This window comes from Acomys minous (genome assembly GCF_964271855.1).
Source record: "Acomys minous genome assembly, chromosome: 10".
NCBI lineage: Eukaryota > Metazoa > Chordata > Mammalia > Rodentia > Muridae > Acomys > Acomys minous.
In genome coordinates, this window is record NC_140491.1 from 3,720,901 (window position 1) to 3,738,669 (window position 17,769).

Sequence of the window (17,769 nt, forward strand, 5' to 3'; positions counted from 1 at the left end):
TGCACAACACAAAGCCAAACCCACTGGAACTGTAATAATCCTAATCAAACTCATTCTCTCATAAGTTGCCTTGGTCACGTTCTGTCAAAGCAATACAAATGTAACTAATATAGACAGTAAATATGTTATATTTTATGTTTTCTATTTTATGGTAAGCTGTGCCACCTTTTGTAACAGTGGAATAAATAGTCGTCATGCATTGAAAATTTCCTCTTAGTCTAGAGGGGAGATCTACCATTTGCAGGCAGCTTCAAAACTCTTGCAATTTCTTAAGTAATGAGTGTGTTTGTTATTCAAAGTTCAGGCTGATAAAATGACTTCAGGACATGCCAGGCACTTTTGACAGTCCTGAGTGGAGAATAACCTTCACAAAAGGCCAACCATGTTATTACAAAACGTGGATGTTGAAACAAAACATATTACCCTGGCTGGGCACTAGGAAGAAAGGAAGGCTGGAGATTGAGTTCATGAGTATGGGTCTGGGTTCAGTTAATCAATTGTGCTTATATGATGATGCCTTTATAGATCTTTGGATGTTGACATTTGAATGGGTTTCTTTGTTCGGCAAAACTCTATTTATATATGACTACACAAATAATGAGACAGCATCACACCCCCAAGAACAGGACATTTTTGTATTCTATAGCTGACCACTTACAAATTCCTTCCAATATAGCTCTGTCATTGTTTCTTTTAATTTTTATACCCTGATACATTAAAATTAGACAGCTAGATTTTGAATATTTTCTTGAATTCTGTCAGTAGTTCTAGTACATGGAACAAGCAGGTCATCATAGGAGCCTCCTGGTTTGTACTCTTTTGGTCAGAAGTGAAGGTCAGCCAGAGTACACCAGCATGCCGCTCAGCTGTGTCAGAGTCAACCACAGGAGGACTTGTTAGTTTAAGAGGCCCTAAGTTTACTCTTGGATCCAATAAACTAACTTTGAGCTGATGCTATTATTTGTGATGTTGTTTGTATTGTTAACCTTTTCATATCCATAAGATACATACGGTCTCTTGTCTACCAAATCATAGCAACAGAAAAGATGGAGAATGGCATTTACTCTCATATTAAGAGATTGCTGCTCTTATTTGCTGTGTCCTCCTACTTCCCTTAGCTTAGTTATTAGCATAACTAATTCAGTCTGTCTCTCCCACTTTTCCTCTTACGTAAAGAAATTATTCATATGGGAGAAATATAATCTTTAAAAAAACATAGTCCATCTGAATGAGAGTTAAGCATCCTCCTTAGGGTTCTCCTTGTTACTTAGCTTCTTTAGGTTTGTGGATTGTAAAATAGTTACCCTGTATTATATGGCTAATATCCACTTATACATGAGTATATACCATGAGTATCCTTCTGGGTCTGGGCTACTCTATTATGATCTTTTCCAGCTCCATTCATTTGCCTGCAAGTTTCATGGTGTCTTTGTTTTTTTTTTTTATATATATATATATATAGTATTCCATTGTATAGATGTACCACAGTTTCTTTATCCATTCTTCATTTGAGGGACATCTGAGTTGTTTCCAGTTTTTTTTGGCTATTATGAATAGTGCCACTATGGACATAGCCGAGCAGATATCCTTGTTGTATGGTGGATCAACTTTTGGGTACATGCTCAGGAATGGTATAGCTGGGTCTTGAGGTAGAGCTGTTACCAACTTTTTGAGAAAGCTCCAGATTGATTTCCAAAGTGTTTGTACAACTTTGCACTCCTAGAAGCAATGGAGGAGTGTTCACCTTTCTCCACATCATTGCTGGCATGCACTGTCACTTGAACTTTTGATCTTAGCCATTCTGATAGGTGTAAGATGGAATCTCAGTCATTTTGATTTGCATGTTTCTGATGATTAATGAGTTTAAGTATATAATGACAAATAAAATAGACACTGTTAGCTGTTGAGGAGAGGGAACAGGACAGGAATGTACCATAGGTGTCCTCTGAAAGCCTCTACCTAGCAAGGTATCAAAGCAGAAGCTGAGTCTCATAGCCACACTTTGGGCAGAAGGCAGGGAATCTTATGAAAGAGTAGAGGGACAGAAGGGCCTGACCTTGAGGGGACTGGAGCTCCACAAGACGACTAACAGGACCAACAAATCTGGGCCAAGTGGAGCGGGCAGCAGAGACTGGTGCACCAAACAAGGTCATAAATGGAGGGGACATAGACCCGCTACTCAGATATAGTCAATAGGCAGCTCAGTCTGCCTAGGGGGTCTCCTAGTAAAGGGAACAGGGGCTGTCCCTGCCATGGACTCTACTGACTACTCTTTGATGCTTCCCCAGGGCAGGGTGCCTTACCAGGCCACAGAGGAAAAGGATGCAGGCAGTCCTTGGTAGGCTGGAGGCAGCTGATAAGGGAGAAGGTGTGCTCCTCTCTAAGGACTAGGGGAGGGGCATAGTGAGGAAGAAGGAGGGGGTGGGAGTGGACGGAGACAAAGGAGTTGGCTATGATTGGGATGTAAAGTGAATACATTAAAAAAGTACAGTAAAAAAAAAAACATAGTCCAGATCTTAATTCTCTGATCAAGAATTTTAATATTGTCCTGTGCAGTTCAGCACTACATTCCACCTCCTCAGACGAGGCTGTGGTCTTCAGGATTTTCAAGCTACCTCCTTGTCACTCCCGCCACCTACCAGTTCCCAATATTCATGTGTATCACTCTCGTCATCCAGTCTCCTTATTCTTCCTTGGACATCTCTCTTAGGTCCTTCCTGAGTACCCATGTGGCTACTGTGCTCTCTGCACTAAACACAGGGACTTTGCATGAGTATAATAGTGCATCAAGATTTTGGGGGGAAAAATCTAATTAAGTATGTGCTGAATGAGAAGATTGGTAGATAAAAGAATAGAGGAAAACAGATCAGAGTAATTGACTTGATGAATGAATGAACGCACTAATGAAGTGTGCATTCCAGCCATGGCAATGAAAACCTGCTTATACAAATACAGATTTTTAGAAAGGGTACATTAATATCATTAAATTCATGTGCACGTATAATTCCTTATTTTTATGTGAAGGGAAAATTGAGTGAATATTGCAGCCTGAGGCATCTGAAAAAGTGATTTGTCACAGAAGTGAGAAAACAATCAACAGAGAAAATTAAAGCACAGGAATAGATTTTGACTTCTTAAGGGTATAGGGAAGTTTTCCTTGCTTTTGTAATTAAAATAACAGCCTTGAGGTCATGGTGTTATAGAATACATAATGTGTAAAAATTCACATGTTCAGTGTATTAGCCTGTTTTTTATGTTATTATGGCAAAAGATACTTAGTGGAAGATCTATGATTGTAATATGATATTACATTAAATTTTAAAAATAGACATTGCTTTAACATTATATTTAATAAATAGTAATTGATAATTAAACATGTTATTTGAAAAATTAGACTATTTGTGCTTTTGCTGATAACATATTCACATTCTAACAGATTTACAAAAAGAGCACACTATTGTCAATATCTTTTGTATTATGTTTTATATGCTCTGTTTTTAAAACAAATATTACAGATAAAGTTAGATAACTACCTTTATTCATGTTCTTTATGAAGATAAAAAGAGAAATGTGCTAATTATGAACAAATAATAATATGTGAACATATCATTAATGACATTGGAAATTATAAATGAAATCCTTCAAGTGACAAAAAAAATGTTTTAATTAATGGTACATTTTGTCTTGTTCAATTAAAGTAGCTGAATGTATCTTTACTGGAAAATATATTCTCTTACATTGTCATTACTATGCCATTATCCTAAAATATTTTCAGTAATAAAATTTATGCACCAATTTTTATTTATTGAGAATCATAGAAATAAAATTTTTAATTTTACCTCTACCTGTTTCTCCTTTTAAATTTTTTCTATTCTTTGGCTTATTTTCGATATTGTATTTGGTTGATGTTGTTGTTGGTTTTGTTGTTTGAGACAGGGTTTCTCTGTGTAGCCATGGCTGTTCTTTAACTCACTCTATGAACCAGGCTGGCCTTGAACCCAGATATCCACCTCTCTCTGCCTCCCAAGTGCTGGGATTAAAGGCATGCACCACCATCCCCTGCTGAGATTGTATTTCAATTACAACTTTTCATTCTTCCCTATTCTCCCTTGAAAATTCTCCCTTATACCCACCACACCAACTTTCCTTCAAAGTCATGGCCTTATTTTTTAAATCAACTGTTATTCATGTATGTCTTTGTGTATACATATATATTCCCATATATAACCTGCTGAGTTTATACAATTTTACTTCTGTGTCAGTTTTAAGAAGTTACCATTTAGCTGGGACAACAAATTGGTACGTTCATTGACTGTACAGCTAGTAGGGCTTTGGGCTGTTAGCCTCCCTTGGAAGCTTGCATAGCACCTTCTGGGACAATAGAGTTTGTGTCTAATTTTATTCCAACTTGTTATGTTCAGTTGATATCCTTAGGAAGCCTGCTCTTTTCTGAGGGGAAATGGAGGAGGAGGGGATCAGGGAAAGGGAGGGGCTGGAAGGAATGGGACGGAGGGGAAATGGTGGTGAAGATGTAATGTACGAGAAAAGAGTATTCCTTAAAAGAAAGCGGGATTTTAGTACCATAGTCTTGGCTTCTGGATGATTTGTGGTCTTGTGCTGATAACCTCCTGAGTGATCTCTCTGGGCCTCGGTTTCTTGGCCCTCTTGGGTCTCTTCTGAGGTCAGCTCCACTCCTGCTCTCGGTCTTTGGCAGACTAGCCACCTCCACATGCTTGGCTGTGACAGGAGTGTAGCAGTGGCTCGGGCATGAATGACCTTCTTCCTTACTGGCCTTGGGGAAACTCCCTGAACTTGGCCTCAGGGCTGGGGTCAGGCGCAAAGTATGGCCCAGATGACCTCATTCACTTGCCCTTGCAGCTAGTGACTCACCTCCGGGTTGGGGGAGGACTCGGCATTGGAAAGCCAACGTCTTCTGAAAACCAAAAGCCTTGCGAAGCCTTCCCCTTCCAAAGGGCCAAGAAGACCGTGACACCTTGGCAGCTCTTAGCCTTTTCCTCTTTGGAGGCCCAGAGTGATGGACTAGATGTTTCCCACCAGGGCCTTCGGCCTGTATTGTTTTAGGAGCTTCATAGAATCCTCTGACCAACAGCTCAAAAGGAGTTCCTTTAATTTTTGATATTTTTTTACATTTACTCAAATGACATGGAATAGATAATGACAAATACATTATGTAAAATAAAATATTTTAGAGAAATTATGACGATACGTTGGCATGAATAAGGTCGTAAGTTTTAAATTATATTTGATGGATTTTTAACATACATCCAAGAAGAGTAATTTAGAGTGTGTGTGTGTGTGTGTGTGTGTGTGTGTGTGTGTGTGTGTGTGTGTACATGAGAGAGACAGACAGACAGAAAGACACAGAGAGAGACAAAGACAGAGAAGAAAGTAGGAATAAGACTATGAGGCATATGTGTGTAATGTATGTGCACGTGTGTGAAGATGCAAGTCTGAGGGGAATAAGGAGCTCTTGCTCTATGCGCTGTGACACAGTCTCTCATTTAACCTGTATCTAGGTGGGCGTCTTTCAGCAATGAAAATGATAAGGACTGTCCCGGACTTTATAGAAATGTAAGAGGCAAGCTATTTCCTGGTAATCATTGATGTGAAATTTCATTTTCTAGATTCTATACCAGGATATCTTGCCTCTTACTTTAAAAATACAAGTTCGAGAATCTGATATTGAAAAAGGAGAAAATTAAATTAAGCTTAACAAGGCAAAGTTTCTGAATATATTATTTGAACACTTGGGTTTTTAAATTTTTTCTTCTCTTTTTAAAAATTAAACATTAAATATTACATTTGCGCCCCTTCTTTCTTTTCAACCTTATCTCCAAACCTAAGAATGTGAGTGAAAGGAAAGGAGAGACACCCCTGAGTCCAACCTTGTTTTCTCTCTAAATAAGACCAATAATAATTTACAACTAACTTCCATTGAAAATAACCCACTATAGTTCAAGAAAGCAATGAAAAACCTACCTGACCCGCCCTTCGAAGGAAATGGGGCATCATTCTCTTAAGGTTTCTTCCTGTTAATTTGGGACAAATAATACCTTTGTAGGGGCCCAGGTAAAATTGGAGAGAGGGTTAAACAAGCTAGGAATAGCATTTCTAGTCCAGTTTCTAAATGCTGAGATTCCAGGCTGAATTAGAGTCCTGTGTGAGACAGTCTGAAATGCTGGACCAATTGGAATTGGAAGCTTTCTTCAAACGTGTCCTGGGAGATGTGTTGTTCTGATGAGGAACAGCTACTGAAGTACTTGGTGCTGGAACATGTAGGATGCAGGATGTCAGTGTCCAGCATGCTGAGAGGAATGAATCCTGTTAGGTCTGATCCAGTGTCAGTGTCCATTTCTTTTGTTCTGAAAGCATATAATTTCTCACAAGCATTATACAGTCCTCAAATTATAAATATATAAGGTGTGTGTGATGCACAGAACAATTTAACCTGGTTTTCTTCTCTGTGTATGAGCAGAAAAAAAGACTTCTGCAAATCTTCACTGATGACATACAAAGAATAGCATCTAATAATAATACATAGGGGTTCTGTGGCCAACAAGAAGCATTGTCTAGGCTTAGACACTCATGTCTCAGCCAGTCTCAGAGCTGCTCCCATATAGTGGGATTAGCAATGTAAATTACCTGCTTCTTCTGCAGTTTAAAATTTTCACATCCTGATTGTATCCCCCTTCCCTCACCCCCTTCCAATCCCCCTTCCTCCTTTATCCCTGCTCCCTCCCTCCCTTAGTCCTCAGAAAGGGGAGCCTCCTCCTCTAACATCTGACCTCAGCCTATAAAGTCTCATCTGTACTACCTGTAACCTCTTCCTCTGTAGCCTGGAAAGTCTGTCCTGTCAGGGGCAAGTGATCAATGTTCAGCGACCAGAGTCCATGTCTGAAGTAGTCCCTACTCTCCACATTGTGGGACCCACAAGGAGACTGTGCTACTACATCTGAGCAGAGGGTCTAGGTCCACATCATACACGGTCCTTGGTTAATGTTTCAGTCTCTGTATTGTAGTGTAGTTATCCTGTAATATGTGCTTATGAGTGAGTATAAACCCTGCGTGTCTGGGTCTCGGTTACCTCACTCAGGATGATCTTTTCAGTTCCATCCATTTGTCTGCAAATTTCAAGATTTCCTTTGTTTTAATAGCTGAGTAGTATTCTATTGTGTTAATGTATCACAGTTTCTTTATCCATTCCTCAGCTGAGGGACATCACTGTTGTTTCCAGATTCTGGTTATCACGAATAAAGCTGCTATGAACATAGTTGAGCAAATTTCCTTGTTGTATGATGGTGCATCTTTTAGGTATATTCTCAGGAGGGGAATGCCTGGGTCTTGAGGTGGAATTATTCCCAATTTCCTGAGAAAGCTCCAGATTGATTTCCAAAGTGGTTGTACATGTTTTCACTCCCACCAGCAATGAAAGAGTGTTCCACTTTCTCCACATCCTCACCAGCATATGCTATCACTTTAGTTTTTGATCTTAGCTATTTGGATAGGTGTAAGATGGAATCTCAGCATCATTTTCATTTCCTAAATAACTAGGGATGGTGAGCATTTCTTTAAGTGTTTCACCACAATTTGATATTCCGCTGTTGAGAATTCTCTGCATTGATCTGTATTTTTAATTGGATTATTTGGTTTGGTGGTATTTAATTTCATTATATATATATAATCCTTTAATCAGATGGAGGATTGGTGAAGATCTTTTCTCAGTCTGTATGCTATTGTTTTGTTCTGTTGACAGTGTCCTTTGCTTACAGAAGCTTTTCAGTTTCATAAGGTCCCATTTATTAACGGTTGATCTTAGGGCCTGAGCTGTTGGTGTTCTGTTCAGGAAGTTGTCTCCTGGGCCAATGAGCTCAAGGCTCTTCTCTACTTTTTCTTCTAATAGATTTACTGTGTCTGGTTTTATGTTGAGGTCTTTAATATATTTGGACTTCAGTTTTGTACAGGGTGATAGATATGAATCTATTTTCATTTTTCTACATGTAGACATCCAGTTATACTAGCATCATTTGTTGAAGATGCTATATTTTTTCCATAGTATATTTGGCTTCTTTGTAAAAAATCAAGTATCCATAGGTATGTGGTATTATTTCTTGGTGTTCAAGTTGATTTCATTGATTAACCAGCCTATTCTATGTCCGTACCATGCTGTATTTATTACTGTTGCTCTGTAGTACAGCTTGAGATCCAGGATGGAGATTCTTCCAGAACCTCTTTTGTTGTACAGGATTGCTTTAGCTTTTCTGTGTTTTTTTGTATCTCCATATAAAGTTGAGTATTGATCTTTTAAGGTCTGTAAAGAATTGTGTGGGTATTATGATGGGAATTGCATTGAATCTGTAGATTTCTTTTGGAAAGATGGCCATTTTTAATATGTTGATTTCCTGTGATCCATGAGCATGGGTCTTTCCATGTCCTGAAATCTTCAAATTCTTTCTTCAGTGATTTGATGGTTTTTTTTTCATACATATCTTTCACTTTCTTAGTTGGAGTTACACCAAGATACTTTACATTATTTGTAGCTATTGTGAAGAGTATACTTTCCCTAACTTCTTTCTCAGCCTGTTTCTCATTTTTATACAGGAGGGCTACTGATTTATTTATTTATTTTTTATACAGCCACTTTTATGAAGGTGTTTATCAAGGTGTAAGAGTTCCTTGATATAACTTTTGGGGTCACTTATGAATACTATCGCATCATCCATAAACAGTGATACTTTGACTTCTTCCTTTCTAATTTGTATCTCCTTGATCTCCTTTAGTTGTCTTATTGCTCCAGCTAGGACTTTAAGTACTGTATTGAAGATGTATGGAGAGAGTGTCTTGTCCCTGATTTCAGTGGGATTTAATTAAGTTTCTTTCCATTTAGTTTGATGTTTGCTCTAGGCTTGCTATATATTGCCTATATTATATTCAGGTATGTGTCTTGTATCTCCGCTTTTCCCAGGACATTTAACATGAATGGGTTTTGGATTTTGGCAAATGCTTTTTTTGGCATCTAAGGAGATAATCGTGTGTTTTTTTTCTTTCAGTTTGTATATATGATGAATTACCTTGATGGATTTCCATATACTGAACCATCCCTGCATGCCTGGGATGAAGCCTACTTAGTCATGGTGAATGACAGTTTTGATGTGTTCTTGAATTCGGTTTGTGAGTATTTTATTGAGTATTTTTGCATCAATGTTCATAAGAAAAATTGGTCTGAAATTCTGTTTCTTTGTTGAGTCTTTCTGTGGTTTAGGTATCAAGGCGACTATGACCTTATAGAATGAGTTTAGTAATGTTCTTTCTGTTTCTATGTTGCAGAATAGTTTGAAGAGAATTGGTATTAGCTCTTCTCTGAAGGTCTGATAAAATTCTGCGCTGAATCCATCTGGTCCTGGGCTTTGTTGTTGTTGTTGGGAGATTTTTGATGACTTTCTCAATTTCCTTAGGTGTGATAGGACTATTCAATTTGTTTACCTGATCTTGATTCAATTTTGGTGATTGGTAGCTATCAAGAATATGGCCCATTTCATTTAAGTTATCAAATTTTGTGGTATACAGGCTTTTGAAGTAAGACTTGATAATTCTTTAAATTTCCTCAGTGTCTGTTGTTGTATCCCCCTTTTCATGTCTTATTTTGTTGATTTGAATACTCTCCCTCTGCCTTTTAGTTAGTTAGATTAAAGGTTTGTCAGTCTTGATGATTTTCTCAAAGAACCAGCTCTTTGAATTCATTAATTCTTTGAATTGTTTTCTTTGCTTCCAGTTTATTGACTTCAGCCTCGTGTTTGATGATTTTCAGTCATCTACTCCTCTTGGGTGTATCTGCTTCCTTTTTTGTTCTAAAGCTTTCAGTATGCTGTTAAGTTACTAGGATGGGATCGCTCCAGTTTCTTTATAAAGGCATATACTGCTGTGAACTTTTGTCTTAACACTGCTTTCATTGTTTCCCATAAGTTTGGGTATTTTGTACCTTCAGTTTCATTGAATTTTAGCAAGTTTTTAATTTCTCTTTTCATTTTGTCCCTTACCAAGAGGTCATTGAGAAAGAAGTTGTTCAGTTTCCAAGAGTTTATAGACTTTCGGTTGTTTCTTTTGTTGTTGAGTTCCAGCTTTAATCCATGGTGATCTCATAAGATGCAAAGGATTGGTTTGATTTTCTTGAATATGTTGAGGTTTGCTTTGTTACAGAATATGTGGTCAGTTTTAGAGAAGGTTCCCAGAGGTGCTGAAAAGAAAATGTATTCTTTTGTGTTCTGGTGAAATGTTCTGTAGATATCAGTTAGGTCCATTTGTTTCATGATGTCTATTACTTTCCTTGTTTCTCCATTTAGTTTCTGATCTGTCTATTGGGGAGAGTGGGGTGTTGACGTCTCCCACTATTAATGTGTGTGGTTCAGTGTGTGATTTAAGCTTTACTAATGTCTTTTTTACAAATGTGAGTGCTCCAGCATTCGGGGCATAGATGTTCAGAATTGAGACATTATCTTGGCGTACTTTTCCTTTGGTGAAGATGCAGTGACCTTCCTCATCTCTTTTGATGAGTTTTGGTTGAAAGTATACTTTATCATATACTAGGATGGCGACTCCAGCTTGCTTCTTTGGTCCACTTGCTTGGAATACCTTTTTCCAATCCTTTACTCCGAGGTAATGCCTATCATTATTGACGAGGTGTGTTTCTTGTATGCAGCAGCATGATGGATCCTGTTTTTGCATCCATTCTGTCAGCCTCTGTCTTTTTACTGATGAGTTGAGGCCATTGATGTTAAGAGATATTGATGACCAGTGGTTGTTATTTCCTTTTGTGTTGATGTTGGTGGTGGTAGAGTGTGTGTGTTTCTGTGTTTTAGATTTCTGGATGTGGCATTATTTATTTCCTTTGTTTTACTGGGTGTAATTAGCCTCCTTGAGTTGGAGTTTTCCTTCTAGCACCTTATGTAGGGCTGGATTTGTGGTGAGGTACTGATTAAACTTGGTTTTGTCGTGGAATATCTTGTTTTCTCCATTTACAGTTATTGAAAGTTTTGTTGAGTATGGTAGTCTGGGTAGGCATCTGTGGACTCTTGATGTTTGCATGATATCTGTCCAGCCCCTTCTAGCTTTCTTAGTTTCTGTTGAGAAATCAGGTATAATTCTGATGGGTTTCCCTTTAGTATGTGACTTGACCTCTTTCTCTTGCAGCTTTTAATATGCTTTCTTTTTTCTGTACATTTAACATTTTGAGTATAATGTGACAGGATGATTTTCTTTTCTGGTCAAATCTACTTGAAGTTCTGTATGCTTCTTTTATGTTTATGGGCATTTTTTTTTCTTTAGGTTGGGGAAGTTTTCTTCTATAATTTTGTTGAAAAGATTTTCTGGGCCTTGGAGCTTGGAGCTTTGTCCTTCTTCTATTCCTACTATTCTTAGATTTGGTCTTTTTATAGTGTCCCAGATTTCTTGGGTGTTTTGTGTCAGAAAGTTTCAATTCTAATGTTTCCTTTGGTTGATGTATTTATAACTTCGGTTGTATCTTCCACACTTGAGATTCTCTCTTCCATCTCTTGTATTCAGTTTATGTTGCTTGGGTCTGTTGTTCCTGTTCTCTTCCCTACATTTTCCAACTCTCAGATTGCCTCAGCTTGTGTTTTCTTGGCTGCTTCTAATTCTCTCTTTTGGTCTTCAATTGTCTTATTCATCTCTTTCTCCCATTTGATTGAATTTCCCGTAATTTCTAATAGGATTTATTCAATTATTTATCTCTTTGGTTGTATTTTCCTGTAATTCTTTATAGGATTTATTCAATTCCATTATCTATTTGAATGTATTTTCCTGTGTTTGAGTGATTTATTTTCCTCTTTCCAGGTCTATCATTTTCATCACCCCAGATTTGAAGTATTTTCCGTGCACTTCTTGTGTATTCATATCTCCAAGGCTTACTGTGGTAGGATCACTGGTTTCTGGTGGTGTTGTATGGCTCTGAGTTTTTTTCCTAGTCTTCTTGCACTGTCCTCTAGGCATCTTGTTGTCTCTGATGTTAGCAGCCCTAGAGGTTCCTTCAATAAGGTCACTATTTGAGCCCCACATTGGCCAGGCAGGTTGGGAGCAAGTAAACAAAGCTCCAAGCCAAAGTTTGTTTGCTATGGCTCCCCAGAGGCTTCCTCAGGATGTTGGACAGTGGGTATTAAAACCTGTACCCAGCTCAGCTAATGTGGGTTTTCTGACTATATCCCAGTCTGGTCAGTCAGGAGAGGAACAGGCTGATGGATTTCCAATCTCTAAGCTGCTCAGGTGCCTTACAGTCCTTTTTGAGATGGTAGGGCTCTGCCTATCTGCTCTGTGTTCCAGATGAGCTAGACCAGTAAGCCACTGGGGACTATGAGAGATTCAAGCTTGAATCTGCTAAGGTGCCCCAGAGACCTTTTTGAGATGGCAGAAAATGTGAGTCTTGGTCTGAGTCAAACTCAGGTCTGTCTATCTGCTCTGTATCCCAGAAGAGACAGGCTGGTAAGCAGCTGGAGGGCTGAGAAGGACCAGAGCCCAAAGCTGATGGTGTTTTCTACAGGCCTTCTTGAGACAACAGGGCTCTGCTTATCCAGTCTGTGCCCTAGTTGGGCTAGGCTGGTAAACAGCTGGCTAGCAGAAAGCTGCTCATGGAATAGCAGCTAATGTGGGGTGTGGCCCACACAGGTCTCTGCTCTGTCTGCTCTGTAACCTAGATGGATCAAGCCAATAAGCTGCAGGTGGGTGGGGTAAGATCAGAGCCAGAGCTGCTAGCAGGATAGCAGCTAATGCAGATTGTGGTCCAAGGAGGTCTCTGCTCAGCCTGTTTGCTTTGTGTCTTAGCTGTGTCAGAGCAGTATGCTTCAGGCAGGCAGAGATCGACTGAGGCCCGAAATGTTCACAGGATAGCAGCTAATACGGATTGTGGCCAGTATTTGCATTCAGCTCTGCCTGAATGCTCTGTGTTATAGATGCACCCCACTGGTAAGCAGCTGGGGGAGGGGACTGTGAGAAACCAGAACTGCAAGCTGCTTAGACACTCCACAGGTCCTCTTACGATGGCAGGGTTCTGCCCATCTGCTCTGTGACCCAGCTGGGATAGGCTGGCAAGCAGCTGAGAGACTGACAGAGATCATAGCCCAAAGGTGCTTGGGTGTCCACACTCTCTCTTGAGAGGCAACTAATGTGGATTGTGTCTGGTGCTGCAACTCAGCTCTGCCTGTTCAGTCCCCAGCCGGGATCTGGCAAGCAGTAGATGGGTGATAAGAGCTGAAGCTTACACAATCACTCCTTTTAGTTAATCTTTGGTTTTGTGTGTCTCCATTCAGAAATTAAGAATATTTTATGACTATTTCTGGAATGATGTAAACAAACCTTGACCTACTCTAAACAAGGCACTGAAAACAGAGAAAAGAGTATATTCCATAAAACCTCAAATTGTAAAACCAATGGGTTTTTTGGGGTTATGTGGAAATGTGATGCTGAGGGGTTACTGAAAGGAACATGGGTGGCTTAAAGACAGATATGCTACTGAAATCCCATCCTCTAATGGATGACAATTCAGAATTGGTCTCTGTGACATGCTAGAACCTCAAAAGTTCAGAGATTCTCTGCCCAGCACCTGTTTGCTGTTTCTATAACCTTATACAAATAACTTGTGATTTTCTAAAGTCTTAACTTTTAGATTAAGTCATGATTTGAGGGCTGAATAATTTAGGTTTATATATTTGCTGTACTCCTAAGTAACTAATACTCATACTCCATACAAAAGTTATTTCACTTCTATGTGGTTTTCTTCATCATCTGAAAAATTAGATTGATGACACTCATTAGATTATTGCAATGATTAAATAAGTTACAGATACAATCTATCAAACCATATTGGTGGGTTGGGACTGGAGTTGAGTGCCTTCCTAGCATGATTTATTTTCTAGATTTGATTTCTAGCTCTACATAACTGGGATGCGATATAACATACCTGATAACCCAATACTCAAAAAGTAGAGGCTCATAGGGTATCAAGTCTCTTCTCGGTAACCTGCTGTCCTTCCTCTGAGTACCACCAGATCTCCCCCTCCAGGGGACATGGTCAAATGTGAGGCACCAGAGTATGTGAGAAAGTCATATCCCACTCTCCACTCAATTGTGGAGACTGTTCTGACCATTGGCTAGATCTGGGTAGGGGCTTAAAGTTTACCATCTGTATTGTCCTTGGATGGAGCATATACAGGGGGAGGTAATCCCCCTCAGGAACAATCATAGGGGAGGGGAATAAGGGGAAAATGGGAGGGAGGGAAGAATGGGAGGATACAAGTAATGGGATAACCATTGAGATGTAACAAGAATAAATTAAAAAGAAAAAAAAAACAAAAAGTAGAGGCAGTAGGACTTGAGGTTTAAAGTCATCCTTGGCTACATAGCAAGTTCAAACCCACCTTGGAAGACACCTTCTTGTCTAAAGAAGAAGGGTACCTCAAACTAAGCTAATAAAAGTATTGTTAGATTGAAAAATATATAAAAGTTAACAATTCATTATTATGTGTAAGTTCTTAAAGTATAACAATTTCAATGTCATTGTTGTAGTTATTCTCTTTCTCCAAGAATTAATTAAAGACATAGGAATAATAGGAATTTTATTTAGTTAACTTTTTGCTACTTTGTGATGAAAGACTGAAACCACAGAAAAATCAATGCTGGTGTAAAAAATAAATGAGCATCTTCTCTGTGTCATAGTGCATTATATAAAACATACATACTAGTTACAGTGATATGATTTGGTGTTCCTTAGGATGAGTTTGGTTGAAAATGCATTTTAAAATTATTATATAAAACAATGGTCTGATATAATTTTGTGTTATAATGATATAACCTTTTTATTTTGATTTTATTAATTTATTCAGATTACAACTCAATTGTTATCCCATCACTTGTCTCCTCCCATTCATCCCTCCCTCCAGCTTTCACCCTATTCCCCTCCCCTAGGTCTATAACCGAGGGGGTCCTCCTCCTCCACTATATGGTCATAGGCTATCAAATCTCATCTTGGTAGCCTGCTTATTCTTTCTCTGAGTGCGACCAGGCCTCCCCACCAAGTGAAGGTAGTCAAATATGGAGCACCAGAGCTCATGTCAAAGTCAGTCCCTACTCCCCACATAACTGTGGAGAATGTCCTGTCCATTGGGTAGATCAGAGTAGAGGTTCAATGTTTACTATTGTATTGTCCTTGGTTAGTGCAATAGTTTGAGCAGAACCCCCATGGCCCCTATCCACCCATCATGATGTTCTTCTTGTAGGTTCTTAGGACCCCCTGGGTCCTTTTATTTCCCCATCTCCTGTATTTCTCTTACCTAGAGTCTCAGTAGGACGTCCTCACATCTGTCCCAATCTCCTCATTGTTGAAGACTTTTGTGGGATATGCCTTTTGGGCTAGTGCCCAATTATAAGTGAGTATATACCATGTGAGTCTTTCTGCTTCTGGGTCAACTCACTCATTATGATCCTTTCTAGTCCCATCCATTTGTCCACAAATTTCATGATTTCCTTGTTTTTAGTAGCTGAGTAGTATTCCATAGTGTAAAGGTACCACAGTTTCTTTAACCATTCTTCAACTGAGGGGCATTTAGGCTGTTTCCAGGTTATGGTTATTATGAATAAGGCCTCTATGAACATGGTTGAGCATATGTCCTTGTTGTGTGGTGGAGCATTTTCTGGGTATATTCCAAGGAGTGGAATAGCTGGGTCTTGAGGTAGCCTTATTCCCAGTTTTCTGAGAAATTGCCAGATAGATTTCAAACTGGTTTGCATTCCCACCAGCAATGAAGGAAAGTTTCTCTTCCTCCACATTCTCGCCAGCATGTGGTGTCACTTGAATTTTTTATTTTAACCATTCTAATGGGTGTAAGATGGAATCTCAGGGTCATTTTGATTTGCATTTCTCTGATGACTAAAGATGTTGAGCATTTCTTTAAGTGTGTCTCAGCCATTTGATATTCCTCTGTTGAGAGTTCTCTGTTTAGTTCTGAGCCCCACTTCTCAATTTGGTTATTTGGTTTGGTGGTGTTTAATTTCTTGAGTTCTTTATATATTTTGGATATTAGACCTTTGTCAGATGTAGGGTTGGTCAAGATCTTTTCCCAGTCTGTAGGCTGTTGCTTTGTTCTGTTGACAGTGTCTCCTGCCTTACAGAAGCTTTTCAGCCTGATGAGGTCCCATTTATTAATTGTTGACCTTAAGGCCAGGGCTGTTGGTGTTCTGTTCAGAAATTGTCTCCTGGGCCATCCTGTATACAAATGACAAACATGCAGAGGAATAAATTAGGAAAACTACACCCTTCATGGTAGCCATGAACAATGTAAAATATCTAGGAGTAACTCTAACACAGCAAGTGAAGGACTTGTTTGAAAAAAACTTTAAATCTCTGAAGAAAGAGTTTGAAGATGATATCAGAAGATGGAGGGATTTCCCTTGTTTGTGGATCAGGACAATTAACATAGTAAAAATGGCCATCTTACCAAAAGCAATTTACAGATTCAATGCAATCCCTATCAAAATACCTAAAACAATATTTTAAAGACATTGAAAGATCAATTCTCAACTTCATATGGAAAAACAAAAAACCCAGAACAGCAAAACCAATCCTACACAATAAAAAATCCTTCAGAGGAATTTCCATACCCGATCTCAAGCTGTACTACACAGCAACAGTAATTAAGATAGTGATATAACTTAATCCACACTTTGACAGCATTTTTTCACACATGTTAGACCCTAATATCTTAGCTTTCCTACAGTCCAGCTGTCTGTTTCTCTGTCATTTAATTTCTCTGTGGTCAGTGTGAAGCCGTAGAGATGAGAGGAAAGAGTTATAAATTTTTGTAAGCCTCCGTGAGTATAAAACATGGACAGGTTGACATCTTTTTAGAAAGATCTAAAAGTATTGCCTGGCAAGAGGAATTGACCCTATTAACTGTGTGCTACAAAGGGCAGAGATAAGCTGCCATAAACTTGTAAGTCCATAAGAGAAGCTATGTGACTGAGGCCAGAGGAAGGGCATGATTTAGAGGTTGGGTGACACTGGCAAAGAGCCTGGGACTCACAGAATGAATATCAACATAATATGAAGCCGTAGAGAGGATTGTCACTGGGCTGACATCTAATCATCTCATGCTCACTTCCAGTAAATTTGTCTGTCGCCTTCCAGTCACAATCCAAAATATTACCTCTCTGTTCCTCAGTCGTAGTCTGTTCTGCTCAGTTTTTCTGTTCCAGATTGAACAGGGTCCTCATCTTCCCACTGACCAATATCTATGTTGATTTGCCTTGTGAATCATTTATAATTTAAAATACAATAATGTACCAGCAATTAAAATCTTCTGAATTGACAAAATTAGTTGGTTCATAATAACAGCTAACATATTTCAACTGTTAAGAATGTAATGTAGCCCAGCAAGGTGGCGCACACCTTTAATCACAGCACTTGGGAGGGAGAGGCAAGTGGATCGTTGTGAGTTCAAGGCCAGCCTGGTCTATATGGTGAGTACAGGACAGGCAAGATAACACAGAGAAACCGTGTCTTGAAAAAAAACGAAAAGAAAAAGGAAAAGATAAAAGAATGTAATGTAAATAAAGAAATATATTTAGTCCTTAACCCTGTTGAGAGAAGAGCTTTGTCTGAGTTGCTGTACAGAGCAGGGATGAGGCACAGGAACTCATGCAGATGCCCATCTCACACAGCAGAACAGCAGAAGTGTTAGGTTCTGGACA